Source organism: Salvelinus sp. IW2-2015, linkage group LG7, assembly GCF_002910315.2.
Source record: "Salvelinus sp. IW2-2015 linkage group LG7, ASM291031v2, whole genome shotgun sequence".
NCBI lineage: Eukaryota > Metazoa > Chordata > Actinopteri > Salmoniformes > Salmonidae > Salvelinus > Salvelinus sp. IW2-2015.
Window position 1 is genome coordinate 4,032,844 of NC_036847.1, and position 13,725 is coordinate 4,046,568.

A 13,725-nucleotide genomic window follows, 5' to 3' on the forward strand; every position below is an offset into this window, starting at 1 on the left:
GTGTGGGTGTTTTGGGGGACCATGCTATCCGGGGATGACGCTATTGTACAGAACAGTAACCTTGACTTCGCATCGCTAACACATCAGGCATGAGTGTTGATAAACAGTACTTGAGAACAAACACACAGCTGCTGCCACCCACACACACACACACACACACACACACACACACACACACACACACGGCACATCTCAAACAGCGGAGGGACACAGGTGACTGATTTTGTGTTGCCTTACCTTTCCGCGATGACACGGTGGTATCTGCAGATGAAAGGGAGAGGGGGAAAAAAAGTGTGTTAGGAGTTGACAGGCTGTTGTCTCTGAGACACATCAAATGGCGGAGATGACAGTGGCAGTCGGTGAATGGTTGGGAGGGGAACAAGGTCGTGGCCCAGATGGGGAAACCAACAGGGTGGTCTCTCATCCCAGCCCTCTGACAGCACAAGCACTCCACTTTAACACGCACACACTCAACCACTACTGTTGCCCTTTGAACGGTCTTGAGAGGGAGGGAGCGAAGGACGGAGGGAGCGAAGGAGGGAGGGAGAAAGGTAAAGAGGAAAGGGAGGTAGAGAGAGCGAAAGAGAGAGGAAGACACTGGGGCTAAATAAATTGAGGCCTTGAGAGTGAATAGCAGAGAATGCCTGAAATTCCCAGTCAACTGCGATGCATTATGCAAGTTACCGTGAGTGGAGATTTCTCATAAGTAAAGCAATAACATCTTGGCTCCTTGAGAGACGGCACAATCTGAAAACATTTCAGGATTYTCCCCTGGGCCGAGGGAGGCACTTCGGACCAATAAGGTGGGGAATAATATTTATTTAGGGGGGAGGGTTGTAGAGGCTCTCTCTTCTTATTGGACGGTTCCAAAGTGCCACAACAACAGAGGGAAGAGTAGGAGTGAAAATKGTACATTTAGCTTATTTTTCGCATAAAATATTTACCACAAGTCTGTTTGTAAGCTCCCAAGGTTTCATTTTTATGTGATAGACTTCTCAAGTCGGGAGGACTGCGGAAATAAATAAAGTGTAAAAAAAAAAAAAAACGTGTTTCTGTTGCACTCTCAGTAGTCCAAATCCTTGAACACATTYGTGTACTGGCCGGACGCCCAAGAAGTCCAAACGGCCGCAGACGGGGGAAGCCTRTAATAATTGAATCCGGGTGGAGTTGCGTCGGGTTGGGCTAAAGGAGAGATAATCTACTRCTTTGCCTAATTGCCAGAATAAAGATGGCCTCCATTGTTGCGTTGGCATAGATCAAAGCGGCGCGGCGTGCGATTGGGCATAGGTTTAAGGCTTTAGCTGCTTTTTGTTTGGCGAGGTGTTCTGGGGGATTTGGGCCAATATTCCCCCGCTGGTTATTACACGCGTCTGACTGTCTGTTACGGGTAGCTTCACAGCAGTGAGATGGCCCTAGCTGGACACAGTCACCTTCTTCTAACTGGTACAGTTGGTGTTGGCGTGTTCTGGTGCCATGCCACATTCCATCATGCCAACTCTACCGTCTCCGTTGGAGAAACCGTGCAGCCATGAATGCTGTTGATAAAAGGGTCTACACATAAAACGGTGGTAAATAAAGGCTGAATCTTGTTCACGGAGGACTTGACATGGCCCGACAACATCACCACTCATGTCAACAGGGCGAAACAGCGCCTTTTACTTCTTAAAKGCGGCGAGAGACATTTGGCTCCAAAAACTACCGCTGCACYATCGAGAGCGTCCTGACCGGTTGCATCATGGCCTGTTACGGGAAGTGCTCCGTCCACAACCACGAGGCCCTCCAGCGGGTGGGGAAGACGGCCCAGTACATCACCGAGTCCCACCCATTCAGCAGTGGTGTAAAGAACTTAAGTAAAAATACTTTAAAGGAATACGTCGTTATTTGTACTTTACTATTTACATTTTTGACAACTTTTACTTCACTACATTCCTAAAGTAAATGATGTACTTTTTACTCCATACATTTTCCCTTACACCCAAAAGTACTCGTTACATTTTGATTCACACAATTATCAAGAGAACATCCATGGTCATCTCTACTACTTCTGATCTGGCGGACTCACTAAACACATGCTTCGTTCGTAAATGATCTCTGAGTGTTGGAGTGTGSCCCTGGCTATCTGTACATTTAGAAGCTGTGGCCGTCTGCTTTGCTTAACACAAGGAATTTGAAATGATTTATACCTGCACTTTTGGTACATAAGTATATTTTAGCAATTACATTTACTTTTGATACGTAAGTATTTTTAAAAGCAAATACTTTTTTGACTTTAACTCAAGTAGTATTTTTCTGGGTGACTTTTACTTTTACTCAAGTATGACATTTGGTACTTTTTCCACAACCGCCATTCAGGACATCTACTTGAACGGTGCCTGTGGAAGTACCGCAGCATCAAAAACCCCACACAGCCCAGCCACGAGCTGTTCACTCCCTTACCGCCGGGCAGACGGTATCGGAACATAAGGTCTGATACCAACAGGCTCAGAGACAGTTTCTATCTGCAAGACTTCAGACTGCTGAACACTTGAACTGGACTGACCACCTGCACTGACTCTCCTCACTTAACACACACACCACACACACACACACACACACATCTACACACACATCTACACACACACACTGACATATCTACACACACACACACACTGACATATCTACACACACACACACACACTGACATATCTACACACACGACATATCTACACACACACACACCACACACATACACACCCACAATGACATATATCTACACACACACACACACACACACACACACTGACATATATCTACACACACACACACTGATATATAGCTACACACACACACACACCACACACACACACAAACACACACACCACTGACATATATCTACACACACACACACACACACTTGCTGCTACCAGACTCTTTACTATTGCTAATACTTCTCAATTTATTAAAAACCTTTTCCCCCCAATTCTCCCCTCCCTCCTTCCCTGATACATGTGTAAATATTGAACTATAAATTGTGCCTTCCTGTATTATACWTATGCTAAAATGTTTATTATATTCTACTGAGCCATTTACTTTATGTCCGTATTCTTATATTTTATGATTTCTTATTGTCGTTGCATTGTTGAGAAGGAACCTGCAAGTAAGCATTTAATTGGACAGTGTATACCATGTGTATCCTGTATATACGACTAATACAACTTAAAAATGGTTATATCTCTCCAATCCCTCATTGAAAGTGTCACGCCCTGACCTTAGAGATCCTTTTTRTGTCTCTATTTTGRTTTGGTCAGGGCGTGAGTCGGGGTGGGCATTCTATGTTTTGTGTTTCTATGATTTTCTATTTCAATGTTTTGGCCGGGTATGGTTCTCAATCAGGGACAGCTGTCTATCGTTGTCTCTGATTGAGAACCAYACTTAGGTAKCTCTTTTTTCCACCTGTSTTTGTGGGAAGTTGACTTTGTTTAGGGCACATAGCCTTTAGCTTCACGGTTTGTTTTTGTAGTGTTTATTGTTTTGTTCGGCGTCATTTTTATTAATTAAAGGAAAATGTACACCTTGGTCCTCTTCTTTTAACGGCCGTGACAGAAAGAGAGTGAACTTAACCACTCAGCGATAGAGAGAGAGCGATAGAGAGTGAGAGACAGAGAGCTCTATATCCAAGTAGAAAATACCTTATAAAATATGAATGTAACTCTATCATATTAATGAAAATAGAAGCACAATGTGGACTCTGTTGGTATCTCAACCCGATCGTCCCTCGATTCACTATCTATAATGCATAACCACTATTTGACGCTCCACTTCTGGAAAGTACTCATGCGATCATGTGGMAGAAGTGATATACAGTTTAAAGCCYTCAAACAGTGAGACGGCAGAACTGCAGTCTGTCCTCTACACACATGTACGCGATWTGGAGAGTGAATTACTCGTGAAAACAGGTGCGTTTTTATCATTGTGAATATGTACTCTAAAGTTGCTTCATCCATTTTTGGACCTCTGAATTAATGAAACGTACCCGTTGATTCTTGAAGAATACAACTTATAAATGCCTCGTGAGCCTAGTTCGACAGTCGTAACCCCAKCAGATGTACGCCAATGTTGGTAAACAAAGTCGACGTAAACAAACACGACAGTATACAGCCTCAAAACATGGTTAAAACTATCATGTTGATATCTTGAATGGTCAGTCCTTGCATCCACAGCTCTGTCTATGAATTTAAGAGCGGTTACATTTCTCCAGCCCTACCCCTCAGCTTTTTACAGAAACAGGGGTGAACGAGAACGCTTTGTCATTGTTTCAATGGCAGTGGAGGAGGTGGACAGCTTCAAATTCCTCGGTATCCAAATCACTTAAAATGGTCCTAACACACGCGCACAGTCGTGAAGAATGCGCGACAAAAGACTCCAACCAAGCACACACATACAAGCTGCTGCTACTCTGTTTATCTTGTATCTTGTATCCTGTTGCCTAGTCCCCCTACCCCTATACATATCTACCTCCATCACTCCAGTATCCCTGTCCCCCTACCCCTGTACATATCTACCTCCATCACTCCAGTATCCCTGTTAATATGGTTTTGAAACAGCCATTTTTTTACATTTCCTGTATATTGTATGCTTACTTCCTTATTTCATATTCTTATTTCTGTTTTTTGTTGCTGCAATACATTGTTATTGATTATTGCATTGACGAGTTTTTGAGTTTGCAAGAAAGGCATTTTCACTGTACTTGAAACTTGAAATGTGTGTGTTTTTATCGTTGTGAACGAATGGCTACTTTGACAGCCAGGATAACCAAGATGGGGAAAGAAGGAAGCAATACTGCTGTAATGATAGTGATCTTCCCCAGCAGCAGCTGAAAATTATCTGATGACAAAGCGTAAACGCTTTTCCGTCTTAACACACGTCAATACGTGGCATGAAAAAGCCCTGTGATGGCTTCCTGTGTTCAGATAAATATTGGGCTGTTTGGAAGGTAAAGCTCTTTTCCCCCCTCAGACCATCGATTGGCTGGTTTTCTGCCTGGTCGCTTGGTGGCTTAGATGGATTTGGAGGCTAATATCCAGTGAATATGTGTGTGGGGTTTTGATGCGGCTGCAAGCCCAGTACCACACTCCTGTGGGTTGGGTATTATGTATTCGTCAATACAGTGATCCCAGTCATCCCACTCAGTAGCAGGCTTATGCAAGAACAGCTAACGCCAGGCCCTGAAACGCCCAATAACCTGTCTCAAAAGGAGAGACAGACTGCATGCATGGTAGTGGTGGAAACAAACGTGCAAAATGACAAACATACGCAGCTAACTAAGTTGTAGTTCTCAACCTCTTTTCTTTCTTCTTCTCCGTTTTGTCTTTGTGCGCCTTTTTCTCAGCCAGGACGGGGAGAGAGACAGATACAATAGTATTGAACCTTCACAATATGTATCTTGTTTTTTTTGTGTGTGTGTGTGTGTAATACGACAGTGATAAGACACAGGACGGCGGTCTAACAAAGTGACTGACCTAAAAAGCTAATCGGGCATGGGCTGGAACACTCGTGTTGACATTTTTGCAACACTGATCAGCCATTCGGATCGAGGGGGTTTCGATGCATTTCTTTTCTCAAACAATCGATCCGTTTTAATGGGCTTTATTACGATGAACAACAACAGCGAGGGAGAGAAGAAGAAGGGGAGTAATATTCATTGTCAACCAGGATTACTACTCAGTCATGACCTATATATCCGCTTGCCTTTCTGCCCTGTAGACGACTCCCCAAGGCTGTTGTTGAAATGGCTATTGTTCGTGAACGTAAGATCAGACTCAAGTGGCGTAAAAGTGGCCTCGTGGAAAGAGGGAAACGTCCAAAAACATATATATTTTCTAAATCGTTCCAAAACCCATAGACCAAAACCATGAGGTCTGAATATATATATATATATTTTTTTTTTAACCCCTTTCAAGAGAAACATCCTCTTTCTCTGCCTGGAATGCAACAKGGAGCCGTAGCTGGAAATGTATCAATTTGCAGCAGAGATCAAAAATACGACTTCAGCCACACCCCTGAGTACTCATCTCTCCCAGGCCTTATAATAGTCAGCAGTTTTAGAGAGCTGGGTTGTTGTGATTTCAGGGGTTGCTGGAGGCGTGTACAGACTGACCAGAAGTGAGAAGGTCTTTCCCTCTTTGATAATGATAGTGACAGCAGACAACCATTTTAAGGGGACATAAGCCTCAAAATAGCTTTTTTACAGCTCTGGGTGTGAATCTCCTTCACTCTCTTCTGCCCTCTCTGTTCTTCCCTCAATTCATATTCCTTGCTTTCCCTTTTCTATCCTCTGTCTACATTCTCTCTCTCTTCCGTCTCTGCCTTCTGCTCTCCCCTCTTTCCCTTSTCATGTTCCCTTGCYCCATCTCCCCTATCCTCATCCTTCTCCTGTGCCCTCTCCCCTCCTTGCTCACTCAATTCCCCTCTCCTCTTTCTCCCAAAACCACTTCATAAAAGGGCTGATGGGGCTTCCTGGAGCTTCACAAGAAACACACAGCAGTAGACCTGAAGGTGCACAGTGTGTGTGTAGTGTGTGTGTGTGTGTGTGTGTGTGTGTGTCCAGAGGATAGTGCGTGGTAAATGTACAGTAGCTGCATCCGTCTGAAGCAGGTAAACTTGAGATGCATCCAAACCTTCTTTTGTCTTCCGGGGCATCCCACCAGTTCTTTTACGACATGTTGTAACCAGCTGCTACCATACTAAACCATGAACACGTGACTATTGAAAGGGTCTGCTAGTGTGTTGCTTCTGAAAGACGGTATGTTTAGAGCCATGTTGCTACTGAGGGGGTCCGCCTGGGCTGCTTATACATCAGACAGTGTGAGTGAATTAGAGTGCATTGGAAAACTGTCTCCCATTGACCTCTTTAAGTTGTGGCCTTCTAGGAAGCTGTCCAGGGAATAGCTTTAATTAAAGCCAGAAATTGGGTTCGATTTTATACCCCACCTGAACTGGAGAATCCTCATAGCTAATCACCACTTCATCAAGACAAATGAAAACCATATCGGCCAAGATGAACGCGTGTGTGTGTGTGTGTGTGTGTGTGTGTGTGTGTGTGTGTGTGTGTGTGTGTGTGTGTGTGTGTGTGTGTCAGAGGCATGTACAGTACTGCAGACATAAACAAACACAGCTGTCCTCAGATGATGAAGCACTACAGTGATATATTGAAGCTTTAATGTAATTAGGATAAATTCCTCTACTGTGGCTTGCCCTCACTAAATCACCCCCATTCCACCCGAGTGAACCGGGCCCTGCTGACACCACATCACTCCCAGTTACGAACCCACACATTGACAGATGGTGGCCCCCGGTCACACTTGACCTCTGAACCTGGAAGTTAATGAGTCCAATAGAGCCTGGTGTCGTGGCTGCTCATGTCCGCGATGTAGTCCCATAGGCCGGTCCTGTAAGACCCGGCAGAGGCGTGGTAGGCTTGTTCAGCCAGGTGTCCGTTGGGGGGGGGATCCGCCGCATTACTCCAGTTCATTATGGCTCCATTAGCAAAGGCTTCTGGATTGAGATCTTGGGGATGCTAAATACACCTACGCTTATTCACAGGTGGAAAAAGTGTCGTGTGCGTTTGTGGCACGTCTCTGGAGGCGGGAGACCACTGGCTGGGTGTGTCAAGTCACTATGGTGGGAGGATTCTTTCAACGGGGAGAGTTTTCTGCAAGTGTCCTAGCTATTGTGTAGTCCTGTTGGTATCAAGTCGTCTTCTAAACCTCTTGCGTCGTCTACACCTTTTTTAGTTTTTCACCAGCTCAGCTATATACTTGTCGAGACAGGTTTCTACTCCATGCCAATGAGTTACCTGAGACAGTGTGCTTCTCAAGATAGTAAACACAGGTAATACGTGAACACTTGTATTCTCACTCTGTCTCTCCCTCTCTCTCTCTCTCTCTCTCTCTCTCGTCTCCATGTCGTGCGGTTATTTTAACAAACGTCTTCTCTCTGTGTCTCTGGGTGAGTTAGCAGCGGTAGCCAGCGGGCTTGTTAAGAGAAGGAGGGAGAGGCTGCTGATGTTGGGTCATGATCCCGCATGATGCATGTTGCTCTCCCCCCCCCGCCCCCCCGTCTGCTGAGAGAAAGGTCAGCGCCGCTGTTATTCTCTACAGACGGAGAGCAGGCTGCAGGCGGCCCACGCAAACAGGAAGACGACACCTTTTTTACAGGAAGCTCCAAATTACAGCGCCGAAGACAGTGCACCGCCACAGAGTCCACACTACTTCAGCAGCTTGCACATTCATTATTTTCCCCTCAGTCTTTGCCGAATGGGAGTGTGTGTCAAGAGAAGTGGATGCTATTGGCACGGTACCGGCCGTGCTCTTTGAAAGCACACACAGAGAACCGAGGTAGTCTGGTGCGTTTGAGAGTGARRTGTTCATGGGTGTCAGGCTGTACTTGCCCCTCTATTGTCTAACAAAGCATTAGTGCTCACGGAGAAAATAAAAGTATCACCGACTCCCTTGGAAAGGCTAAAGGAACAACACAACTTGCCACTAAGCAAAAAAATAAATAAATGTATCAAGCGGCTGTAAGTAACAGATGTCTTTTTTTTTATCACATGAGTTTCTTCCTCTCCATCTCTATCCTCCTAAAACACCGGCATACAATTATATAGCATTCGTAAATCAAAACGCTATTAAGCCCATACCTTCCCTCTTTCAAAGAAAGGAAAAGACCAGGAMAGTAGAAAGCTTAGTAGCATAGTAATTAGCAGTGAGTTAGGGGGCTGTGTATCCTGCGCGCCACTCTATATAAAGGCACMGCGCCAGGTAGAGAGGAGAGAGGAGCGCTCTCTCTCTCGTTACGTACTAATGACTTGTCTATTAATGAAAATTGAAAACATTTATTTTGCTAGCGCTCCGGGTTCGACTGGATTAATTACGACTGCGATGGAGGAACGAGAACACAAAGTGCTGCAGCGCTAACCGACTAGTGTGTATCGCGCGCTAGGCAACTGTTCCGGTCTCGCAGGTGGCAACGGGCCCTCTTGAGAGAGCAGAGACTACCTTTGGCAAGCCAAGGGAGCGAAGTCACACAATAGACTCTTCGAGAGAAACAAAAAGTTGGAACCTACTGAATGCGTTCAACCCGAAATGTGTCTTCCGCATTTAACCCAACCCCTCTGAATCAGAGAGGTGCGGGGGGCTGCCTTAATCAATGTCCACGTCATCGGTGCCCGGTGAGCAGTTGTTGTTGGGGGTTAACTGCCTTGCTCAAGGGTGGAAYGGCAGATTGTTCCACCTTGCGGGCTTGGGGATTGAAACCAGCAACCTTTCGGTTATTGACCCAATGCTCTACATGCAAACTGCAAGGGTTATACCTAGAACCAAAAAGGGTTATTCAAACGGGGACAGCCCCAAAAACACTTATGGAACCCTTTTTTCTAAGAGTGTAGGAGGGCCATAGTGGGGAGTACAAATACATAAACACACCCACCAACATATGGAATAAATGTTGTTTTCTGTGTTCAGCCAGCAGTGTTACACAATATGGCAACTACAGTACCTCAACATGTTGATTTAATACAGTGAAACATGGTAGAATAGCTCACAAACATACAAGCACACACACACACACACACACACACACACACATACACACACAGTAACTCACTCCTTCTGTCAGCTGAACACACACACACACACTTTACTGCAGCGATAATTGTGGCGTTTAGGCGTGGATTCCAAACTAATTACATCGCAATGCGCCCAGACACGGAACACCTTTCTATTCTCACCCACAGCTCAGGCTGTCAATATCAATAGCAATCTGTCACTGGTCACGGTCGATAGCAATAAAAATAACAAAGGCGACCCGGACAAATTTAATAGTTATATAAAAACTCCAATAGCTTCAACACAATTAAAGTCCTTTTGGTTCTAGGAGGTGAAGATTTTGATCTGAGGAGATTTCATGTTGGCCAGGGTAGGCTGACAGAGAGAGAGAGAGAGAGAGAGAGAGAGAGAGTGATAGCGCGAGAGAGAGAGAATAAATTGGCTGCATGTTCACAGCATCTTCCCAAATAAATAGCCAATATAAATAAACAAATAGCAGCGTTGTGGGAGTAATCTAATTTCCATCTGCAGATTTTTCCTTCAAATGATGACCAGAGCTATTCTAACACTGTCCTGATTTCCCAGCGGGCTCTCCTTGGAGAGGTCAGACAGACACAGGAGCAGATAGAGAGCGTGTCTCTCACCCACAGCAGATGGTCCTTGATCAGATATTAGAGGCTGGGCAGCCAGGTCATATGGCCGTAGGCACTCTGCCCTGCCTGGGGGGAGAATGACCCCTTCACACACACGCACACACACACGCGCGCGCACACGCGCTCGCACACACAAACGGACACTGATGAGGACGCAGGCATAYACACACTCAAAACACATGCACACACTCACTCGCACACACGGCTCCAGAGCCAGATGGGTGACTATGTGTTCCAGCCAGTATGGTGGGACATTGGAGCAGAGACAGTCTGATGCCCTTCAGCCTATTATCTGTGTGGAGGATGGAGCACGACAAAGAGACACAGACTAAAATATGAGGCCATATTACAGTACTATTCATGGGTTGCACGTTTCCTCATAATATTGTTTTGAATGTCCATTTTGGACTGATGTCCGACTGAGCATTCTACGCAACGCATCATCAATGAGCGCCGATGAAGATCTCATCAAACGTGCATTGGAAATACAATGACATTCTGAAGGACCTTTTGTCATAGATTTTGATTTTGCAGATTGACTTCACTTTAAGATACAAGTATAACGTTAGCTAGCTAGCTAAGATTGAGAGGAAGGCCTTAGCTTAGCCCAGGTTAGCATTGCGCTAGCTTTTTTTTTTTATACAAACTTTGGCTAGCAAATACAACATTGCCTTGTCCAAAGTAAATTGAACGTTGTTTCCTACTAAATATTTGGCTACTTTAGCAATGTCATCACTCTTGACAAAACTGTAGGTAGCCTCATCCAGAATGGCTGGGCTTATCAATATTTTAGGCCCCCAACTAAACATTCATGACAATGGCATGACGCGACCGAGTGACGGAGGGCAGACCGAATACGTACTGCACCTTTAAATACTGCCCTGAAGGCAAACTTCCTGGAAAGAAAGCTGTCCTCTTCTATTTTGGAGGAGGGAAATAATTGTTTTTTTCTTCAAATCAAATATATTCCACGAGAACGATACAGATGAAGCAGAGAGAATGTCAAAGTCTTTTTTTTTTTTTTTTGGCTTTCTCTTTTCAACGAATAATAAATACCAGGAGACTAACCAAATCCTACTTAGCCGAGGCTGAATCATCTAATGGCAGAACTCCCTTCCGCCTCTCGTTATCTCTCTCTCTGCTTCTCTCCGCATGCGACGGGAGAAAGCCGAGAGAATAAACAAGATGCACTTAATTTCATTATTCTCTCCCCTGTGACAAATGCAGATGAAAATGCTAGGCTTCCAATGTGACCTTCACCCACAGCGTCTTCCATCAGTCATCTGCAGCACCCGCTGATCAAAATGGTACCAGCACATCCCCTCCTGCCCCCCCCCCCCCACCCACCTCCTCTGCCATCCTCATATTCTCTCCTACCTCCTCCTACTCCTCCTCCCCCCTATTCACCGACTGCCAACCTTTATGTTCCTACTGTTCTTCCAACTGTGCCAACTACCACAGCAACTGTACCTCTCTCCTCTATATCTTCCTCTCTCTCCTCCGTAGGAGTAGTATTGAAAGTCTGCCAGTCTGTCTGTCTGTCTGTCTGTCTGCCTGTCTGCTGGGTTTAGACTATGACTACATGCTGATTTTATAAGGCCCAGAGGTGTTTTTTTCACATGATTTGTGTTTATTTTTTTCTCTTTATCCCCCTGAATCAGTGGTGATGAGTGACTAAGTTACAGCTAAGCCTTCCGTGATTAGAGCATTGACAAGAAACAATAGTTGAGAGTGCCTACTTTCCCTATTATCATGCCTCTTTTCAAACGGGTCCTGAATCATCTCACCAGCCCAAACCCCCTTAACCTCGTCTGCACGCATGTGATAAATGTAAAACCCTCTCTGTTTCTCTCAAATCAAAATATATTGTCTGACGCGAATACAATAGTTAAGTGTCCACTTTGCTTAATGTTCTGGTTTTAACTCAATAAGCTCTTCATACACCCCCAACCCATTTCCATGTTTCTGATACACAAAAGGCCTCAGTTATCCTCAATCACAGATAGTGTCTGATAGGTAAAGAGTGCTCAGTGCTACAGTATATCATATGCTCCTCAATCATTTTTACATGGACATTTCTGGTAATTAAAAACAAATGCAACAACCCATTGCTGATACATGATCTGAATAAGCCATAAATAGTTACCCGTTATTTTAGTTATCTAATCCATTTCGACAGTTTTTATTGTTATTCTTCCGTTTTTTTATCCTCTTATGTTTGTTGTGTAGTAAATATTTCAGTTTTTGTGTTGAGTCCCATGTCTGAAAATGGATATAAATACACCTTGATTTGAACTGGGAAAATGGCCAACTGGAGCCTATTTCCCTTGGAGAATCTAAGCTTGTCCAATATCTGACCATAAGGAATTGTGAAATAGATGGAGGGGAAAGTTGAGCCAAAGGGGTAATTGTTTCTTAGGAAAACCATACACAAAATGTATMATTTAAAAATATATATATAAATGTTTTTCTCCCCAATTTTGTGGTATCCAATTGTTAGTAGTTACTGTCTTGTCTCATCGCTACAACTCCCRTACGGGCTCGGGAGAGAYRAAGGTCGAGAGCCATGCGTCCTCCGAAACMCAACCAAACCGCACTGCTTCTTAACACAGCGCGCATCCAACCMGGAAGCCAGCCGCACCAATGTGTCGGAGGAAACACMGTACACCTAGCGACCTTGTCAGCGTGCACTGCGCCCAGCCGGCCAAACCCTCCCTAACCCGGACGACGCTAAGCCAATTGTGCGTCGCCCCATGGACCTCCCGGTCACGACCGGCTGCGACAGAGCCTGGGCTCGAACCCAGAGTCTCTGGTGGCAACGCTAGCGTAGTGCCTTAGACCACTGCGCCACCCAGGAGGACACACAAAATGTATAATTTGACCAAATATTTAGGTCATCAGTTCATGGAGTCTGTGAAGGAAGAAACCACATGGAAAAAGTGGTGCCCATTTTTTTTTTTCTCACAAAGTCACATTTATTTATTGTGTTAGAAGTTTCATGATGCTTCTTATCTAAACCAAAGTAGACCATTTTAAGATTGTTCTATACATCAGTTGGGGTCTCTATAAGCTTCAATATGAGGTTATTAACCTAGCATGAAAGTGCATCCTTGTAGCTGTGTGGGCTAATACAGTCAAACGTTTGCCTTGGGGTAAGTTGAGCCAATGACCATGAGGTAAGTTGAGCCAATAGTTGAGCCAATGGCAAGTTGAAAAAATGTCAGTGCTTTCTTCACAAGCCTAAAGCAAGGCATTATCACTGGGATATAAGGTAACAACAGGGCCTGGCCTATGTTAAAAGTATTTTTTAGATGTTAAGCCTGTGTTAAAATATGTTTAAAATGATTAAAATACCCAAAAGCGATTTGTGATTTTGTTGAATTGCGTTTGGGAAATAAAGATAGACATTGTTTTAAAAGGTAGTGGTAATATTTCATTCAGTACAGAAATGTGTAGGCGGCTTAACTCACCCTGTCCCGTGGCTTAAC

General features: G+C 44.6%; 1 long non-coding RNA gene across 1 annotated transcript in view; it reads right to left on the reverse strand.

Moving 5' to 3' along the window:
* Window positions 1-237: 237 nt before the first annotated feature.
* Window positions 238-13,725, reverse strand: part of LOC139028026 (uncharacterized) — a 173,734-nt gene continuing 160,246 nt past the window's right edge. Inside the window, exon 3 of the long non-coding RNA XR_011480161.1 lies at window positions 238-261. This is a non-coding gene — a long non-coding RNA (uncharacterized lncRNA). The remainder of the gene's footprint in view (window positions 262-13,725) is intronic.